Genomic DNA, 5,000 nt, shown 5'->3' with positions numbered 1-5,000 from the left:
AATAGAAAAAATAAAAAAAAAAATAAAATAAAAATTTATAATAAGATAAAAAATATAGATAGAAAATAGGAAATTTGTATATAGATATAGACAGACAGACCGATGATAGGCAAACAGCCGGAAGAAAATGATATTTTATTCGTTAATTTTCTCGAAAATTTTCGCAAAGGGGGTTTCTTGAACATTCATTGCATAGAGTTTTTCAACTTCCATGAATCGACAGTCTCCGCTCCCAAAAGGAGCGCGCAAAAATCCAAAAACTCGTCCCCAAAAACTAAGTGTTTTAAAAAGCTTACAAAAGGTGAGACCTTATGCTTGAGCGTTTTCTGAATTTCTTCATGTCCAATTTCTTATTTTCCTTTTTTTTCTTTTTTTCCTCAGTTGTTTTTTTAAAGCTATTTTCATCCAGAGGTCTTCCACCTCCATGTAAAAAAAATTTAAATTTATTAAAATTCAAAACAATCTTATAGCCGAGCATGTCCTTTCTTTATATTTACCATTCTTCTATTTCCCTTTTTCCCTTATTTTTTTCTATTTTCCCTACTTCCGCTGGGCCTTTTCATTATCTCTCTCTCCATCTTACTCCCCCCATCTATTTTTTTAACACATTTTCTCTCTTTCTCCGCCCCCAACTTCTCAAAAATACGAAGAAAGTTTCCGGCTAATCCAGATTTCCAACACTTCGGGGGTTTAAAAGCACCTTCTCCCTTCGTATCAATGCTCACAAAATTTCTAAATTCGGTCTTTTTAAACTCTATCCATTATATAAGTTTCAAGTTTTTCATTTCATTTTCTGTATTGCTGTTTTTCGCATTTTATTCTTCTCCTCCTCGTCCATCTCCCCCATTTTTACGTTAAATTTTCTTCTCAAAAAAGAAAAGAAAATTTTTTTTTTTTTTTACGAGTGCCTGAAGTTTTCATCAATATGTTTCTTTCTTTGGGAAAATTTTTAAAAATTTAAACTCGGCTTTCCTCTTTTTAAAGGATATTGAAATTATCCTGAATTGCCCGGAAAGTGAATTTTTGAATGATATGATCCATGATCTATTACAAATTATCTCTTCTATCTTTTTCAGAGACCTAAAATTTTGTTATGAGCACACAACACGTTTTTTTTAAATACTCCCATCAAAAATTATATCCTAGACATGGGATAAAAATCAGGATTCTGCAACCCAAAAGGAAGAGAAAACGGAATACAAAACCTTGTATTAAGTTTTGTTTTTCCCACTTTTAAATTTAACAGCTTTGTTTATCTTATTACTATTAAAAGGCGTTTGTTCACATCCTCCCCAAAAAATTATGTTTTTTTTCCATTATATTTTTGCACATTATAATTTTAAAAGACTAAGGCCCGCGGTGGCCGAGGGGTTTTGAATGGGATCAAACGGGCACGACGGAAATCTGAGTTCGAGGGTTCGAGTCCCCGACCGCCGCGTTTTTCCCCTTGGGGCAAGGACTTCCCCTCGTTTCCCTACCACCATTGGGGGGCAAGCCCAAGATGTGGCCCCAACCCGGATAAATAGGAAAATATTACCAAAAAAGGGGTACCCCCGGCACTCTCCGTGGAAAGGAACGGGGACCCACCACGTACTCACCCCAAAGGCCTCAAACTAAAAAATACATTAAAGTACATGGGCTGTGCCACGGGGGCTCAGACAAAACCTACCGTCAAAAAAAAAAAGAAAAAATTTGGTTTTACTATTATCATTTTGCAATATTTCTCCTACTTTTTATTATCTTAAGAAAATTCTATTCAATAATAAAAATTTTTAAATAAGTAAATTAAAAATTTAAATTCAGCTGCATTCATTTAGTATCTAATACGCCCCCCCCGAACCCCAACTGTTAAGCAAAGAAAATTGAAAAAATGTATTTTTTCTTTTCCCCTTTTTTTTTTTTAATTTAAAAACCCTTTTTTTGGGGGGGGAGGGGGTATGCTTTAAATATTCATTACCATTTCACAAGATCCACCCCATAATATCAAAAGCATCTTTTGTTTTTTTTTAAAAAAAAGTTATATTAGTGGAGCTTCCTGTAAGCTACAATAAAGATGATAATGATAAATGTAAGGAAAAGGATAATAACAATGACAATGATAAGGACAATGACATTGATAACGGTAATGATAGAATAGTGATAATAATAATAATGATAACGATAATAATAAAGATAAAAAACAGTGATACTATAATAGTAGTAATGAAATGATAATAATGATAATAATGATGATAACAATAATGCTCATTATAATAATAATAAAAATAATAAAAATGATGATAATGATAATTATAATAATAATGATAATAATAATAAAAATAATATAAAATAATAAAAAAATAATAATAATAATAATATAATAATAATAATAAAATAGTAAGATAATGATAAAGTAATGACAGATAATATAATGTAAGATTATATGAAAAATGATAATGATAATGATAAGATAATGATAATGATAAAGATATGATAATGTAATGCAATGATAAAAGATAAAATATAATAATAAAATAATAGTAATAATATAAAAATAATAAAAATAATTATAATAATAATAATAAAAATAATAAGTTAAGCTAATGCAATTCTAATGCTAATGCTGACTAAGTAATAATGTAATAAAAAAATAATAATAAAAATGAAAATAATAAAAATAATAATAAATAATAATAATAAGATAAAAAAATAAAATAATAATAAAAAAATAATGATACTAGTAATGATAATAAAAAAACAATAAAAAAATTTATGTTTAAAACACTAATAAAGATAAAATAATAACAATAATTGTAAAAAATGAGATGATGAGATATTGATTTAAAATGATGATGATAATAATTATAATAATTAAAAATTAAAAATGATAACAATAATAATGTTATCAATAAAAATAGTAATGATTATGATAATAATGATAATAATAGGGATAATAATAATAATAATAATAATAATAAAAATAATAATATAATAATAAAATAATATAATAATAATAATAAAAAATGACAATAATAAGAATAAAAAATAAAAATAATAATAATAATAATAATAATAAATAAAATTAAAAAAAAACAATAATAAAGATGACATAATATTCTAATAATATTCATAAAGAAAAAATGATAATGGGAAAAATAAAACGATGATGAACGGGTATTTAATAATAATGATAATAATAATGAAATGAATAAATAAATAATAATAAAAATAAAATAAAATATAATTTAAAAATATAATGATAATAATAATAAAAATAATAATAATAATAATATAATAATTAAAGTAATAATAATGATAATAATGAATAATGTATAATGATAAAAAACACTGATAATATTATAATAATGACAATAGAATGCTTCAACAACTGCTACAATAATAATGATATCAAAGATTATTTATATCACTATCTTATTTTTCTTTTATATCTGCATCATCTCCATCGTCATAGTCATCATCGTCATCATTATATACATATTTTTTTTCTGTGATGCAATTTCTAGAATGGCTATTTCTATAACTGTTTTAAATTTTCTAATTCTTTTTTGGGTTTAAGGGAACCCCAGATTGGCAAATGTCCCTGGCTTCTTTATCAGATAGCGGGTTCCTGAAGGTGCTTATGTTCTGATGTTATAACTGAGTCACTGAGAAGATTAGGGACTCTTTATTCTTGAAAGTTTTCTAGGCCTATGTATTCTCGTAGAAAGAACTTTTTTCAATACCCGAGAGAAAGTTTCAGATGTTGGTGCTATACTATTCCTACGCACCTTCCTTGAATTCTTGGCCCGGTCAGATAGTGGTTCTAGGTCTCAGTGACCTAAGGGCAATGTACGTATCTGCAGGTTACTCTTGAGCAACCAAATGAATCTGAGTATCTCTGGTATATACTATCTACAGCTGATAAAATGCTTGAGTACTTCCCCACTACTTGAGGTTTCTAAAGAGCGTTTGTCAAGCTTTATAGTTTTTCCCAGTATAAAATTTCCCTGGCTCTAAAATTGACAAAGAACTGAACAAGTGGTTAAAGTCTTTTGGCATATACATAAAAATGAGACTATGTCTGAATTTTATATGTCAGCCTGAATTTTAAAAAGATGAAATTGAACATTAGTGTTCTCGGATTTTCTAACTAACTGATATTGCAAATTTACCTCGACATAAGACAACAATTCAGTTATAATTTTAATTAACTATGAATGTTATCCTTTAACAGTAGATGCTATTCTCATATTAGCATCGCTACTAAAGATCTTTTATGTACGCAGATCACACTAATATTACTTTTACGGACATATATGCATATATGCATATATATTATATTAATAATTTTATTATATTATATATTATATATTATGTATTATATTATATATATATATATATATATATATAATATATATATATTATTTTAATATATATATATATATATAATATTATATATAATATATTATAATATATATATATATTTATATATATATATTAAAATTTGTTCTGTGGTGTTAAATTTAAAACTCAGCTCCCGGGTGTTGGTGCAAACCAAAAATTTTGAAAAAAACATCCCGGAAATTTATAGTTAATGATTGAATTCAATTTCTGCTCTGCTGAAAGATCAAAAAAACTCTGGTTGGGCATTCTCAGGCAAATGGCTCTTCTCCATTAGAGGTTAATGGAAAATTACATCACTCAATTCAGTATCTTCAAATGCATTCTGACCTATTTTGGGTTGCTTTTGACATTTTTTACTTTCTTCGTCCCAAAAATTTGTTGGGCATTTGGTCTCCTTGATACTTCTTTAATAGGTTTGCATAAGTAAATTGGGGGTTCCCCCTCACAATAAGATAATTTATTTTTACGGCCTCAAGAAAGATTGGGCCTTCCAAACTGAGAATTTTTTTAGTGTTATCAGGGGGGAGTACAAAGGGCTTCCCGCCCCGGCCTAATCCTATCCTGAGATTTTAAAACAAAGTAAAATTTTAATTTGGTGGAACTATCCAGCATTTTGA

The sequence above is a fragment of the Penaeus monodon genome, chromosome 4, assembly GCF_015228065.2.
Source record: "Penaeus monodon isolate SGIC_2016 chromosome 4, NSTDA_Pmon_1, whole genome shotgun sequence".
In the NCBI taxonomy this organism is placed as follows: domain Eukaryota; kingdom Metazoa; phylum Arthropoda; class Malacostraca; order Decapoda; family Penaeidae; genus Penaeus; species Penaeus monodon.
The sequence above is the reverse complement of the archived record's forward strand: the minus strand, read 5'-3'. Positions refer to the sequence as shown.